General features: G+C 42.4%; 22 non-coding genes across 22 annotated transcripts; all 22 read right to left on the bottom strand.

The window, feature by feature from the left end:
• Positions 1-11: 11 nt before the first annotated feature.
• TRNAY-GUA (transfer RNA tyrosine (anticodon GUA)) lies at positions 12-97 on the bottom strand. Its single transcript is given in 2 exon segments — positions 12-47; positions 61-97. It is a non-coding gene; the product is annotated as a tRNA-Tyr (tRNA).
• A 96-nt stretch (positions 98-193) lies between these two features.
• On the bottom strand, positions 194-266 carry TRNAA-AGC (transfer RNA alanine (anticodon AGC)). Its single transcript has one exon. It is a non-coding gene; the product is annotated as a tRNA-Ala (tRNA).
• Positions 267-960: 694 nt separating this feature from the next.
• On the bottom strand, positions 961-1032 carry TRNAG-UCC (transfer RNA glycine (anticodon UCC)). Its single transcript has one exon. It is a non-coding gene; the product is annotated as a tRNA-Gly (tRNA).
• A 767-nt stretch (positions 1033-1799) lies between these two features.
• TRNAY-GUA (transfer RNA tyrosine (anticodon GUA)) lies at positions 1800-1885 on the bottom strand. The gene is given in 2 exon segments: positions 1800-1835; positions 1849-1885. It is a non-coding gene; the product is annotated as a tRNA-Tyr (tRNA).
• A 96-nt stretch (positions 1886-1981) lies between these two features.
• Positions 1982-2054, bottom strand: TRNAA-AGC (transfer RNA alanine (anticodon AGC)). Its single transcript has one exon. It is a non-coding gene; the product is annotated as a tRNA-Ala (tRNA).
• A 695-nt stretch (positions 2055-2749) lies between these two features.
• Positions 2750-2821, bottom strand: TRNAG-UCC (transfer RNA glycine (anticodon UCC)). Its single transcript has one exon. It is a non-coding gene; the product is annotated as a tRNA-Gly (tRNA).
• A 754-nt stretch (positions 2822-3575) lies between these two features.
• TRNAY-GUA (transfer RNA tyrosine (anticodon GUA)) lies at positions 3576-3661 on the bottom strand. Its single transcript is given in 2 exon segments — positions 3576-3611; positions 3625-3661. It is a non-coding gene; the product is annotated as a tRNA-Tyr (tRNA).
• A 96-nt stretch (positions 3662-3757) lies between these two features.
• On the bottom strand, positions 3758-3830 carry TRNAA-AGC (transfer RNA alanine (anticodon AGC)). The gene has a single exon. It is a non-coding gene; the product is annotated as a tRNA-Ala (tRNA).
• A 684-nt stretch (positions 3831-4514) lies between these two features.
• Positions 4515-4586, bottom strand: TRNAG-UCC (transfer RNA glycine (anticodon UCC)). Its single transcript has one exon. It is a non-coding gene; the product is annotated as a tRNA-Gly (tRNA).
• A 755-nt stretch (positions 4587-5341) lies between these two features.
• TRNAY-GUA (transfer RNA tyrosine (anticodon GUA)) lies at positions 5342-5427 on the bottom strand. Its single transcript is given in 2 exon segments — positions 5342-5377; positions 5391-5427. It is a non-coding gene; the product is annotated as a tRNA-Tyr (tRNA).
• Positions 5428-5523: 96 nt separating this feature from the next.
• TRNAA-AGC (transfer RNA alanine (anticodon AGC)) lies at positions 5524-5596 on the bottom strand. Its single transcript has one exon. It is a non-coding gene; the product is annotated as a tRNA-Ala (tRNA).
• A 704-nt stretch (positions 5597-6300) lies between these two features.
• TRNAG-UCC (transfer RNA glycine (anticodon UCC)) lies at positions 6301-6372 on the bottom strand. Its single transcript has one exon. It is a non-coding gene; the product is annotated as a tRNA-Gly (tRNA).
• Positions 6373-7310: 938 nt separating this feature from the next.
• TRNAA-AGC (transfer RNA alanine (anticodon AGC)) lies at positions 7311-7383 on the bottom strand. Its single transcript has one exon. It is a non-coding gene; the product is annotated as a tRNA-Ala (tRNA).
• A 704-nt stretch (positions 7384-8087) lies between these two features.
• TRNAG-UCC (transfer RNA glycine (anticodon UCC)) lies at positions 8088-8159 on the bottom strand. The gene has a single exon. It is a non-coding gene; the product is annotated as a tRNA-Gly (tRNA).
• A 938-nt stretch (positions 8160-9097) lies between these two features.
• Positions 9098-9170, bottom strand: TRNAA-AGC (transfer RNA alanine (anticodon AGC)). Its single transcript has one exon. It is a non-coding gene; the product is annotated as a tRNA-Ala (tRNA).
• Positions 9171-10299: 1129 nt separating this feature from the next.
• Positions 10300-10371, bottom strand: TRNAG-UCC (transfer RNA glycine (anticodon UCC)). The gene has a single exon. It is a non-coding gene; the product is annotated as a tRNA-Gly (tRNA).
• A 755-nt stretch (positions 10372-11126) lies between these two features.
• TRNAY-GUA (transfer RNA tyrosine (anticodon GUA)) lies at positions 11127-11212 on the bottom strand. Its single transcript is given in 2 exon segments — positions 11127-11162; positions 11176-11212. It is a non-coding gene; the product is annotated as a tRNA-Tyr (tRNA).
• A 96-nt stretch (positions 11213-11308) lies between these two features.
• Positions 11309-11381, bottom strand: TRNAA-AGC (transfer RNA alanine (anticodon AGC)). The gene has a single exon. It is a non-coding gene; the product is annotated as a tRNA-Ala (tRNA).
• Positions 11382-12086: 705 nt separating this feature from the next.
• TRNAG-UCC (transfer RNA glycine (anticodon UCC)) lies at positions 12087-12158 on the bottom strand. Its single transcript has one exon. It is a non-coding gene; the product is annotated as a tRNA-Gly (tRNA).
• A 754-nt stretch (positions 12159-12912) lies between these two features.
• Positions 12913-12998, bottom strand: TRNAY-GUA (transfer RNA tyrosine (anticodon GUA)). The gene is given in 2 exon segments: positions 12913-12948; positions 12962-12998. It is a non-coding gene; the product is annotated as a tRNA-Tyr (tRNA).
• Positions 12999-13094: 96 nt separating this feature from the next.
• TRNAA-AGC (transfer RNA alanine (anticodon AGC)) lies at positions 13095-13167 on the bottom strand. The gene has a single exon. It is a non-coding gene; the product is annotated as a tRNA-Ala (tRNA).
• Positions 13168-13871: 704 nt separating this feature from the next.
• Positions 13872-13943, bottom strand: TRNAG-UCC (transfer RNA glycine (anticodon UCC)). Its single transcript has one exon. It is a non-coding gene; the product is annotated as a tRNA-Gly (tRNA).
• Positions 13944-14096: the final 153 nt, after the last annotated feature.

The raw sequence follows: 14096 nt of genomic DNA, 5'->3' as shown, positions 1-14096 counted from the left end.
TAAACAAAACTTCCTTCGAGCCGGAATTGAACCAGCGACCTAAGGATTGCTAATTTAGAGCTACAGTCCTCCGCTCTACCAGCTGAGCTATCGAAGGATTGTTGAAAGCCCACTAGGTTTGGCCATGGGTGCCACGAGCAGGTGGTAAAAATGATTCATTCAACCCAGCGAAAAAGGAATTCAGCGGTAGTATTGGAGAATGCGGGCATCGATCCCGCTACCTCTCGCATGCTAAGCGAGCGCTCTACCACTTGAGCTAATCCCCCAAACCTGGCAAACATATCGTCAGTTTCACGTCACACCAGGTCACAATTTTCATATACAATCACACATGCCAGTGCAAGCTTTTTTTTTTTTTTTTTTTTTTTAAGTGTGGATTCCATTTTTGCATACTGGAAGAACATTTAAGGAGTCTACAACGTGATTGGTGCCCTACAAATACAGTTGGGCAACTTTCTAGCAACCCCTTTCTATGTACATGGAGAATCAAATTGGGGACAGTGAAAAAAACTTGCATAGTTTGAAGAAAAAAGTTGCGATGTAGCACAATCCCAAAAGAGAACCATTGACCTTTTATGGCTTTGTTTGTTTATAGAAACTGCTGAGAGGTCGTGAAGGCCTTCTGGTCCTTTGGCACAAGTTGATCCAGGATTCAGGGTTTTGACCAGTAATTTTTGAGCCAAAACGCGTTTGCTTTTGACAGAAGCTACACCAACCAGCACAATACCAATGTTTACCTTGGCATTGCTTTTGTATTGCGGACTAACCCTACTAAGTTTCAAACAATAACTGATGAGCAGCAAATGGTTTAGATGAAGTGTTGAAAAAGCTAAGAACGCTTCTCTTCGTTTTTTTCTCCTTTTTGTGGTTGCTAAACTGTAAGAAGAGAGTAGAGCATGAGCTTGAACACAAAACATTAAAAGAGAATAAACGCAACACCAATGGTGAAAAAGCAAGCCATGCGTTGGCCGGGAATCGAACCCGGGTCAACTGCTTGGAAGGCAGCTATGCTCACCACTATACCACCAACGCTTACGTAAGCGCGCATTTTTTTTTTACATTTTCTGCAATAACAGTAAACGTTCTAGCAAATCCTTTCTAAGTACATGGAGAATCAAACTGGGGGAGAGTGAAAAAAGTTGTGATGTAGCACAATCCCAAGGAGAACCATTGACCTTTTATGGTTTGTTTATAGAAAATTTTGAGACGTCGTAAAGGCCTTCTGGTCCTTTAGCGGCACGAGTTGAACTGGGATTCAGGGTTTTAACCAGTGTTTTTTTGAGCCAAAAGGGTTTGCTGTAGACAGGGGCATTTAGAGGAAATGTAATGATGAAGAGTATAAAACACAACCGTTTAGCAGAGGATGGTTTCGATCCATCGACCTCTGGGTTATGGGCCCAGCACGCTTCCGCTGCGCCACTCTGCTTATGGTGGAGGATGCTCAGAGTTGAAGTCTAATTACTGCCTGCCTTCTGGTCTATGTCATGTAATTTATCAGCCATTTCTTATCTGTTGGCAACTAAATTATTCTTGGTGCTTTGCAAATGTTTGTTTTTGTTGAAAATCATGTCTCTGTGGCGCAATCGGTTAGCGCGTTCGGCTGTTAACCGAAAGGTTGGTGGTTCGAGTCCACCCAGGGACGTTGCACCCTTTTGCTTCAGTAGTAAGCTACAGTTGAAGAAGTTTTTGCATTTGTGCTAAGCATCTCCCTCAAGTAAAAGCCATTTTGCTGACGATGTTTTGAATTCACGAGACAAACTGGAGAAAAACCTTCTGGATGAGATAGGATAAACAAAACTTCCTTCGAGCCGGAATTGAACCAGCGACCTAAGGATTGCTAATTTAGAGCTACAGTCCTCCGCTCTACCAGCTGAGCTATCGAAGGATTGTTGAAAGCCCACTAGGTTTGGCCATGGGTGCCACGAGCAGGTGGTAAAAATGATTCATTCAACCCAGCGAAAAAGGAATTCAGCGGTAGTATTGGAGAATGCGGGCATCGATCCCGCTACCTCTCGCATGCTAAGCGAGCGCTCTACCACTTGAGCTAATCCCCCAAACCTGGCAAACATATCGTCAGTTTCACGTCACACCAGGTCACAATTTTCATATACAATCACACATGCCAGTGCAAGCTTTTTTTTTTTTTTTTTTTTTTTTAATTGTGGATTCCATTTTTGCATACTGGAAGAACATTTAAGGAGTCTACAACGTGATTGGTGCCCTACAAATACAGTTGGGCAACTTTCTAGCAACCCCTTTCTATGTACATGGAGAATCAAATTGGGGACAGTGAAAAAAACTTGCATAGTTTGAAGAAAAAAGTTGCGATGTAGCACAATCCCAAAAGAGAACCATTGACCTTTTATGGCTTTGTTTGTTTATAGAAACTGCTGAGAGGTCGTGAAGGCCTTCTGGTCCTTTGGCACAAGTTGATCCAGGATTCAGGGTTTTGACCAGTAATTTTTGAGCCAAAACGCGTTTGCTTTTGACAGAAGCTACACCAACCAGCACAATACCAATGTTTACCTTGGCATTGCTTTTGTATTGCGGACTAACCCTACTAAGTTTCAAACAATAACTGATGAGCAGCAAATGGTTTAGATGAAGTGTTGAAAAAGCTAAGAACGCTTCTCTTCGTTTTTTTCTCCTTTTTGTGGTTGCTAAACTGTAAGAAGAGAGTAGAGCATGAGCTTGAACACAAAACATTAAAAGAGAATAAACGCAACACCAATGGTGAAAAAGCAAGCCATGCGTTGGCCGGGAATCGAACCCGGGTCAACTGCTTGGAAGGCAGCTATGCTCACCACTATACCACCAACGCTTACGTAAGCGCGCATTTTTTTTTTACATTTTCTGCAATAACAGTAAACGTTCTAGCAAATCCTTTCTAAGTACATGGAGAATCAAACTGGGGGAGAGTGAAAAAAGTTGTGATGTAGCACAATCCCAAGGAGAACCATTGACCTTTTATGGTTTGTTTATAGAAAATTTTGAGACGTCGTAAAGGCCTTCTGGTCCTTTAGCAGCATGAGTTGAACTGGGATTCAGGGTTTTAACCAGTGTTTTTTTGAGCCAAAAGGGTTTGCTGTAGACAGGGGCATTTAGATGAAATGTAATGATGAAGAGTATAAAACACAACCGTTTAGCAGAGGATGGTTTCGATCCATCGACCTCTGGGTTATGGGCCCAGCACGCTTCCGCTGCGCCACTCTGCTTATGGTGGAGGATGCTCAGAGTTGAAGTCTAATTACTGCCTGCCTTCTGGTCTATGTCATGTAATTTATCAGCCATTTCTTATCTGTTGGCAACTAAATTATTCTTGGTGCTTTGCAAATGTTTGTTTTTGTTGAAAATCATGTCTCTGTGGCGCAATCGGTTAGCGCGTTCGGCTGTTAACCGAAAGGTTGGTGGTTCGAGTCCACCCAGGGACGTTGCACCCTTTTGCTTCAGTTGAAGAAGTTTTTGCATTTGTGCTAAGCATCTCCCTCAAGTAAAAGCCATTTTGCTGACGATGTTTTGAATTCACGAGACAAACTGGAGAAAAACCTTCTGGATGAGATAGGATAAACAAAACTTCCTTCGAGCCGGAATTGAACCAGCGACCTAAGGATTGCTAATTTAGAGCTACAGTCCTCCGCTCTACCAGCTGAGCTATCGAAGGATTGTTGAAAGCCCACTAGGTTTGGCCATGGGTGCCACGAGCAGGTGGTAAAAATGATTCATTCAACCCAGCGAAAAAGGAATTCAGCGGTAGTATTGGAGAATGCGGGCATCGATCCCGCTACCTCTCGCATGCTAAGCGAGCGCTCTACCACTTGAGCTAATCCCCCAAACCTGGCAAACATATCGTCAGTTTCACGTCACACCAGGTCACAATTTTCATATACAATCACACATGCCAGTGCAAGCTTTTTTTTTTTTTAATTGTGGATTCCATTTTTGCATACTGGAAGAACATTTAAGGAGTCTACAACGTGATTGGTGCCCTACAAATACAGTTGGGCAACTTTCTAGCAACCCCTTTCTATGTACATGGAGAATCAAATTGGGGACAGTGAAAAAAACTTGCATAGTTTGAAGAAAAAAGTTGCGATGTAGCACAATCCCAAAAGAGAACCATTGACCTTTTATGGCTTTGTTTGTTTATAGAAACTGCTGAGAGGTCGTGAAGGCCTTCTGGTCCTTTGGCACAAGTTGATCCAGGATTCAGGGTTTTGACCAGTAATTTTTGAGCCAAAACGCGTTTGCTTTTGACAGAAGCTACACCAACCAGCACAATACCAATGTTTACCTTGGCATTGCTTTTGTATTGCGGACTAACCCTACTAAGTTTCAAACAATAACTGATGAGCAGCAAATGGTTTAGATGAAGTGTTGAAAAAGCTAAGAACGCTTCTCTTCGTTTTTTTCTCCTTTTTGTGGTTGCTAAACTGTAAGAAGAGAGTAGAGCATGAGCTTGAACACAAAACATTAAAAGAGAATAAACGCAACACCAATGGTGAAAAAGCAAGCCATGCGTTGGCCGGGAATCGAACCCGGGTCAACTGCTTGGAAGGCAGCTATGCTCACCACTATACCACCAACGCTTACGTAAGCGCGCATTTTTTTTTTTACATTTTCTGCAATAACAGTAAACGTTCTAGCAAATCCTTTCTAAGTACATGGAGAATCAAACTGGGGGAGAGTGAAAAAAGTTGTGATGTAGCACAATCCCAAGGAGAACCATTGACCTTTTATGGTTTGTTTATAGAAAATTTTGAGACGTCGTAAAGGCCTTCTGGTCCTTTAGCGGCATGAGTTGAACTGGGATTCAGGGTTTTAACCAGTGTTTTTTTGAGCCAAAAGGGTTTGCTGTAGACAGGGGCATTTAGATGAAATGTAATGATGAAGAGTATAAAACACAACCGTTTAGCAGAGGATGGTTTCGATCCATCGACCTCTGGGTTATGGGCCCAGCACGCTTCCGCTGCGCCACTCTGCTTATGGTGGAGGATGCTCAGAGTTGAAGTCTAATTACTGCCTGCCTTCTGGTCTATGTCATGTAATTTATCAGCCATTTCTTATCTGTTGGCAACTAAATTATTCTTGGTGCTTTGCAAATGTTTGTTTTTGTTGAAAATCATGTCTCTGTGGCGCAATCGGTTAGCGCGTTCGGCTGTTAACCGAAAGGTTGGTGGTTCGAGTCCACCCAGGGACGTTGCACCCTTTTGCTTCAGTTGAAGAAGTTTTTGCATTTGTGCTAAGCATCTCCCTCAAGTAAAAGCCATTTTGCTGACGATGTTTTGAATTCACGAGACAAACTGGAGAAAAACCTTCTGGGTGAGATAGGATAAACAAAACTTCCTTCGAGCCGGAATTGAACCAGCGACCTAAGGATTGCTAATTTAGAGCTACAGTCCTCCGCTCTACCAGCTGAGCTATCGAAGGATTGTTGAAAGCCCACTAGGTTTGGCCATGGGTGCCACGAGCAGGTGGTAAAAATGATTCATTCAACCCAGCGAAAAAGGAATTCAGCGGTAGTATTGGAGAATGCGGGCATCGATCCCGCTACCTCTCGCATGCTAAGCGAGCGCTCTACCACTTGAGCTAATCCCCCAAACCTGGCAAACATATCGTCAGTTTCACGTCACACCAGGTCACAATTTTCATATACAATCACACATGCCAGTGCAAGCTTTTTTTTTTTTTTTTTTTTTTTTTTTTTTTTAAATTGTGGATTCCATTTTTGCATACTGGAAGAACATTTAAGGAGTCTACAACGTGATTGGTGCCCTACAAATACAGTTGGGCAACTTTCTAGCAACCCCTTTCTATGTACATGGAGAATCAAATTGGGGACAGTGAAAAAAACTTGCATAGTTTGAAGAAAAAAGTTGCGATGTAGCACAATCCCAAAAGAGAACCATTGACCTTTTATGGCTTTGTTTGTTTATAGAAACTGCTGAGAGGTCGTGAAGGCCTTCTGGTCCTTTGGCACAAGTTGATCCAGGATTCAGGGTTTTGACCAGTAATTTTTGAGCCAAAACGCGTTTGCTTTTGACAGAAGCTACACCAACCAGCACAATACCAATGTTTACCTTGGCATTGCTTTTGTATTGCGGACTAACCCTACTAAGTTTCAAACAATAACTGATGAGCAGCAAATGGTTTAGATGAAGTGTTGAAAAAGCTAAGAACGCTTCTCTTCGTTTTTTTCTCCTTTTTGTGGTTGCTAAACTGTAAGAAGAGAGTAGAGCATGAGCTTGAACACAAAACATTAAAAGAGAATAAACGCAACACCAATGGTGAAAAAGCAAGCCATGCGTTGGCCGGGAATCGAACCCGGGTCAACTGCTTGGAAGGCAGCTATGCTCACCACTATACCACCAACGCTTACGTAAGCGCGCATTTTTTTTTTTACATTTTCTGCAATAACAGTAAACGTTCTAGCAAATCCTTTCTAAGTACATGGAGAATCAAACTGGGGGAGAGTGAAAAAAGTTGTGATGTAGCACAATCCCAAGGAGAACCATTGACCTTTTATGGTTTGTTTATAGAAAATTTTGAGACGTCGTAAAGGCCTTCTGGTCCTTTAGCGGCATGAGTTGAACTGGGATTCAGGGTTTTAACCAGTGTTTTTTTGAGCCAAAAGGGTTTGCTGTAGACAGGGGCATTTAGATGAAATGTAATGATGAAGAGTATAAAACACAACCGTTTAGCAGAGGATGGTTTCGATCCATCGACCTCTGGGTTATGGGCCCAGCACGCTTCCGCTGCGCCACTCTGCTTATGGTGGAGGATGCTCAGAGTTGAAGTCTAATTACTGCCTGCCTTCTGGTCTATGTCATGTAATTTATCAGCCATTTCTTATCTGTTGGCAACTAAATTATTCTTGGTGCTTTGCAAATGTTTGTTTTTGTTGAAAATCATGTCTCTGTGGCGCAATCGGTTAGCGCGTTCGGCTGTTAACCGAAAGGTTGGTGGTTCGAGTCCACCCAGGGACGTTGCACCCTTTTGCTTCAGTTGAAGAAGTTTTTGCATTTGTGCTAAGCATCTCCCTCAAGTAAAAGCCATTTTGCTGACGATGTTTTGAATTCACGAGACAAACTGGAGAAAAACCTTCTGGATGAGATAGGATAAACAAAACTTCCTTCGAGCCGGAATTGAACCAGCGACCTAAGGATTAGCTAATTTAGAGCTACAGTCCTCCGCTCTACCAGCTGAGCTATCGAAGGATTGTTGAAAGCCCACTAGGTTTGGCCATGGGTGCCACGAGCAGGTGGTAAAAATGATTCATTCAACCCAGCGAAAAAGGAATTCAGCGGTAGTATTGGAGAATGCGGGCATCGATCCCGCTACCTCTCGCATGCTAAGCGAGCGCTCTACCACTTGAGCTAATCCCCCAAACCTGGCAAACATATCGTCAGTTTCACGTCACACCAGGTCACAATTTTCATATACAATCACACATGCCAGTGCAAGCTTTTTTTTTTTTTTTTTTTTTTTTTTTTTTTTAAATTGTGGATTCCATTTTTGCATACTGGAAGAACATTTAAGGAGTCTACAACGTGATTGGTGCCCTACAAATACAGTTGGGCAACTTTCTAGCAACCCCTTTCTATGTACATGGAGAATCAAATTGGGGACAGTGAAAAAAACTTGCATAGTTTGAAGAAAAAAGTTGCGATGTAGCACAATCCCAAAAGAGAACCATTGACCTTTTATGGCTTTGTTTGTTTATAGAAACTGCTGAGAGGTCGTGAAGGCCTTCTGGTCCTTTGGCACAAGTTGATCCAGGATTCAGGGTTTTGACCAGTAATTTTTGAGCCAAAACGCGTTTGCTTTTGACAGAAGCTACACCAACCAGCACAATACCAATGTTTACCTTGGCATTGCTTTTGTATTGCGGACTAACCCTACTAAGTTTCAAACAATAACTGATGAGCAGCAAATGGTTTAGATGAAGTGTTGAAAAAGCTAAGAACGCTTCTCTTCGTTTTTTTCTCCTTTTTGTGGTTGCTAAACTGTAAGAAGAGAGTAGAGCATGAGCTTGAACACAAAACATTAAAAGAGAATAAACGCAACACCAATGGTGAAAAAGCAAGCCATGCGTTGGCCGGGAATCGAACCCGGGTCAACTGCTTGGAAGGCAGCTATGCTCACCACTATACCACCAACGCTTACGTAAGCGCGCATTTTTTTTTTTACATTTTCTGCAATAACAGTAAACGTTCTAGCAAATCCTTTCTAAGTACATGGAGAATCAAACTGGGGGAGAGTGAAAAAAGTTGTGATGTAGCACAATCCCAAGGAGAACCATTGACCTTTTATGGTTTGTTTATAGAAAATTTTGAGACGTCGTAAAGGCCTTCTGGTCCTTTAGCGGCATGAGTTGAACTGGGATTCAGGGTTTTAACCAGTGTTTTTTTGAGCCAAAAGGGTTTGCTGTAGACAGGGGCATTTAGATGAAATGTAATGATGAAGAGTATAAAACACAACCGTTTAGCAGAGGATGGTTTCGATCCATCGACCTCTGGGTTATGGGCCCAGCACGCTTCCGCTGCGCCACTCTGCTTATGGTGGAGGATGCTCAGAGTTGAAGTCTAATTACTGCCTGCCTTCTGGTCTATGTCATGTAATTTATCAGCCATTTCTTATCTGTTGGCAACTAAATTATTCTTGGTGCTTTGCAAATGTTTGTTTTTGTTGAAAATCATGTCTCTGTGGCGCAATCGGTTAGCGCGTTCGGCTGTTAACCGAAAGGTTGGTGGTTCGAGTCCACCCAGGGACGTTGCACCCTTTTGCTTCAGTTGAAGAAGTTTTTGCATTTGTGCTAAGCATCTCCCTCAAGTAAAAGCCATTTTGCTGACGATGTTTTGAATTCACGAGACAAACTGGAGAAAAACCTTCTGGATGAGATAGGATAAACAAAACTTCCTTCGAGCCGGAATTGAACCAGCGACCTAAGGATTAGCTAATTTAGAGCTACAGTCCTCCGCTCTACCAGCTGAGCTATCGAAGGATTGTTGAAAGCCCACTAGGTTTGGCCATGGGTGCCACGAGCAGGTGGTAAAAATGATTCATTCAACCCAGCGAAAAAGGAATTCAGCGGTAGTATTGGAGAATGCGGGCATCGATCCCGCTACCTCTCGCATGCTAAGCGAGCGCTCTACCACTTGAGCTAATCCCCCAAACCTGGCAAACATATCGTCAGTTTCACGTCACACCAGGTCACAATTTTCATATACAATCACACATGCCAGTGCAAGCTTTTTTTTTTTTTTTTTTTTTTTTTTTTTTTTTTAAATTGTGGATTCCATTTTTGCATACTGGAAGAACATTTAAGGAGTCTACAACGTGATTGGTGCCCTACAAATACAGTTGGGCAACTTTCTAGCAACCCCTTTCTATGTACATGGAGAATCAAATTGGGGACAGTGAAAAAAACTTGCATAGTTTGAAGAAAAAAGTTGCGATGTAGCACAATCCCAAAAGAGAACCATTGACCTTTTATGGCTTTGTTTGTTTATAGAAACTGCTGAGAGGTCGTGAAGGCCTTCTGGTCCTTTGGCACAAGTTGATCCAGAAAAAAGACGACTGAGGGGCGATCTAATAACCATGTATAAGTATATAAGGGGACAATACAAATATCTCGCTGAGGATCTGTTTATACCAAGGAAGGTGACGGGCACAAGGGGGCATTCTTTGCGTCTGGAGGAGAGAAGGTTTTTCCACCAACATAGAAGAGGATTCTTTACTGTTAGGGCAGTGAGAATCTGGAATTGCTTGCCTGAGGAGGTGGTGATGGCGAACTCAGTCGAGGGGTTCAAGAGAGGCCTGGATGTCTTCCTGGAGCAGAACAATATTGTATCATACAATTATTAGGTTCTGTAGAAGGACGTAGATCTGGGTATTTATTATGATGGAATATAGGCTGAACTGGATGGACAAATGTCTTTTTTCGGCCTTACTAACTATGTTACTATGTTACTATGTTACTATGATCCAGGATTCAGGGTTTTGACCAGTAATTTTTGAGCCAAAACGCGTTTGCTTTTGACAGAAGCTACACCAACCAGCACAATACCAATGTTTACCTTGGCATTGCTTTTGTATTGCGGACTAACCCTACTAAGTTTCAAACAATAACTGATGAGCAGCAAATGGTTTAGATGAAGTGTTGAAAAAGCTAAGAACGCTTCTCTTCGTTTTTTTCTCCTTTTTGTGGTTGCTAAACTGTAAGAAGAGAGTAGAGCATGAGCTTGAACACAAAACATTAAAAGAGAATAAACGCAACACCAATGGTGAAAAAGCAAGCCATGCGTTGGCCGGGAATCGAACCCGGGTCAACTGCTTGGAAGGCAGCTATGCTCACCACTATACCACCAACGCTTACGTAAGCGCGCATTTTTTTTTTTACATTTTCTGCAATAACAGTAAACGTTCTAGCAAATCCTTTCTAAGTACATGGAGAATCAAACTGGGGGAGAGTGAAAAAAGTTGTGATGTAGCACAATCCCAAGGAGAACCATTGACCTTTTATGGTTTGTTTATAGAAAATTTTGAGACGTCGTAAAGGCCTTCTGGTCCTTTAGCGGCATGAGTTGAACTGGGATTCAGGGTTTTAACCAGTGTTTTTTTGAGCCAAAAGGGTTTGCTGTAGACAGGGGCATTTAGATGAAATGTAATGATGAAGAGTATAAAACACAACCGTTTAGCAGAGGATGGTTTCGATCCATCGACCTCTGGGTTATGGGCCCAGCACGCTTCCGCTGCGCCACTCTGCTTATGGTGGAGGATGCTCAGAGTTGAAGTCTAATTACTGCCTGCCTTCTGGTCTATGTCATGTAATTTATCAGCCATTTCTTATCTGTTGGCAACTAAATTATTCTTGGTGCTTTGCAAATGTTTGTTTTTGTTGAAAATCATGTCTCTGTGGCGCAATCGGTTAGCGCGTTCGGCTGTTAACCGAAAGGTTGGTGGTTCGAGTCCACCCAGGGACGTTGCACCCTTTTGCTTCAGTTGAAGAAGTTTTTGCATTTGTGCTAAGCATCTCCCTCAAGTAAAAGCCATTTTGCTGACGATGTTTTGAATTCACGAGACAAACTGGAGAAAAACCTTCTGGATGAGATAGGATAAACAAAACTTCCTTCGAGCCGGAATTGAACCAGCGACCTAAGGATTGCTAATTTAGAGCTACAGTCCTCCGCTCTACCAGCTGAGCTATCGAAGGATTGTTGAAAGCCCACTAGGTTTGGCCATGGGTGCCACGAGCAGGTGGTAAAAATGATTCATTCAACCCAGCGAAAAAGGAATTCAGCGGTAGTATTGGAGAATGCGGGCATCGATCCCGCTACCTCTCGCATGCTAAGCGAGCGCTCTACCACTTGAGCTAATCCCCCAAACCTGGCAAACATATCGTCAGTTTCACGTCACACCAGGTCACAATTTTCATATACAATCACACATGCCAGTGCAAGCTTTTTTTTTTTTTTTTTTTTTTTTTTTTTTTTTAAATTGTGGATTCCATTTTTGCATACTGGAAGAACATTTAAGGAGTCTACAACGTGATTGGTGCCCTACAAATACAGTTGGGCAACTTTCTAGCAACCCCTTTCTATGTACATGGAGAATCAAATTGGGGACAGTGAAAAAAACTTGCATAGTTTGAAGAAAAAAGTTGCGATGTAGCACAATCCCAAAAGAGAACCATTGACCTTTTATGGCTTTGTTTGTTTATAGAAACTGCTGAGAGGTCGTGAAGGCCTTCTGGTCCTTTGGCACAAGTTGATCCAGGATTCAGGGTTTTGACCAGTAATTTTTGAGCCAAAACGCGTTTGCTTTTGACAGAAGCTACACCAACCAGCACAATACCAATGTTTACCTTGGCATTGCTTTTGTATTGCGGACTAACCCTACTAAGTTTCAAACAATAACTGATGAGCAGCAAATGGTTTAGATGAAGTGTTGAAAAAGCTAAGAACGCTTCTCTTCGTTTTTTTCTCCTTTTTGTGGTTGCTAAACTGTAAGAAGAGAGTAGAGCATGAGCTTGAACACAAAACATTAAAAGAGAATAAACGCAACACCAATGGTGAAAAAGCAAGCCATGCGTTGGCCGGGAATCGAACCCGGGTCAACTGCTTGGAAGGCAGCTATGCTCACCACTATACCACCAACGCTTACGTAAGCGCGCATTTTTTTTTTACATTTTCTGCAATAACAGTAAACGTTCTAGCAAATCCTTTCTAAGTACATGGAGAATCAAACTGGGGGAGAGTGAAAAAAGTTGTGATGTAGCACAATCCCAAGGAGAACCATTGACCTTTTATGGTTTGTTTATAGAAAATTTTGAGACGTCGTAAAGGCCTTCTGGTCCTTTAGCGGCATGAGTTGAACTGGGATTCAGGGTTTTAACCAGTGTTTTTTTGAGCCAAAAGGGTTTGCTGTAGACAGGGGCATTTAGATGAAATGTAATGATGAAGAGTATAAAACACAACCGTTTAGCAGAGGATGGTTTCGATCCATCGACCTCTGGGTTATGGGCCCAGCACGCTTCCGCTGCGCCACTCTGCTTATGGTGGAGGATGCTCAGAGTTGAAGTCTAATTACTGCCTGCCTTCTGGTCTATGTCATGTAATTTATCAGCCATTTCTTATCTGTTGGCAACTAAATTATTCTTGGTGCTTTGCAAATGTTTGTTTTTGTTGAAAATCATGTCTCTGTGGCGCAATCGGTTAGCGCGTTCGGCTGTTAACCGAAAGGTTGGTGGTTCGAGTCCACCCAGGGACGTTGCACCCTTTTGCTTCAGTTGAAGAAGTTTTTGCATTTGTGCTAAGCATCTCCCTCAAGTAAAAGCCATTTTGCTGACGATGTTTTGAATTCACGAGACAAACTGGAGAAAAACCTTCTGGATGAGATAGGATAAACAAAACTTCCTTCGAGCCGGAATTGAACCAGCGACCTAAGGATTGCTAATTTAGAGCTACAGTCCTCCGCTCTACCAGCTGAGCTATCGAAGGATTGTTGAAAGCCCACTAGGTTTGGCCATGGGTGCCACGAGCAGGTGGTAAAAATGATTCATTCAACCCAGCGAAAAAGGAATTCAGCGGTAGTATTGGAGAATGCGGGCATCGATCCCGCTACCTCTCGCATGCTAAGCGAGCGCTCTACCACTTGAGCTAATCCCCCAAACCTGGCAAACATATCGTCAGTTTCACGTCACACCAGGTCACAATTTTCATATACAATCACACATGCCAGTGCAAGCTTTTTTTTTTTTTTTTTTTTTTTTTTTTTTTTAAATTGTGGATTCCATTTTTGCATACTGGAAGAACATTTAAGGAGTCTACAACGTGATTGGTGCCCTACAAATACAGTTGGGCAACTTTCTAGCAACCCCTTTCTATGTACATGGAGAATCAAATTGGGGACAGTGAAAAAAACTTGCATAGTTTGAAGAAAAAAGTTGCGATGTAGCACAATCCCAAAAGAGAACCATTGACCTTTTATGGCTTTGTTTGTTTATAGAAACTGCTGAGAGGTCGTGAAGGCCTTCTGGTCCTTTGGCACAAGTTGATCCAGGATTCAGGGTTTTGACCAGTAATTTTTGAGCCAAAACGCGTTTGCTTTTGACAGAAGCTACACCAACCAGCACAATACCAATGTTTACCTTGGCATTGCTTTTGTATTGCGGACTAACCCTACTAAGTTTCAAACAATAACTGATGAGCAGCAAATGGTTTAGATGAAGTGTTGAAAAAGCTAAGAACGCTTCTCTTCGTTTTTTTCTCCTTTTTGTGGTTGCTAAACTGTAAGAAGAGAGTAGAGCATGAGCTTGAACACAAAACATTAAAAGAGAATAAACGCAACACCAATGGTGAAAAAGCAAGCCATGCGTTGGCCGGGAATCGAACCCGGGTCAACTGCTTGGAAGGCAGCTATGCTCACCACTATACCACCAACGCTTACGTAAGCGCGCATTTTTTTTTTTACATTTTCTGCAATAACAGTAAACGTTCTAGCAAATCCTTTCTAAGTACATGGAGAATCAAACTGGGGGAGAGTGAAAAAAGTTGTGATGTAGCACAATCCCAAGGAGAACCATTGACCTTTTATGG

Source organism: Ranitomeya imitator, chromosome 5, assembly GCF_032444005.1.
Source record: "Ranitomeya imitator isolate aRanImi1 chromosome 5, aRanImi1.pri, whole genome shotgun sequence".
Lineage (NCBI taxonomy): Eukaryota > Metazoa > Chordata > Amphibia > Anura > Dendrobatidae > Ranitomeya > Ranitomeya imitator.
This window is presented reverse-complemented; position numbering and strand designations above follow the sequence as displayed.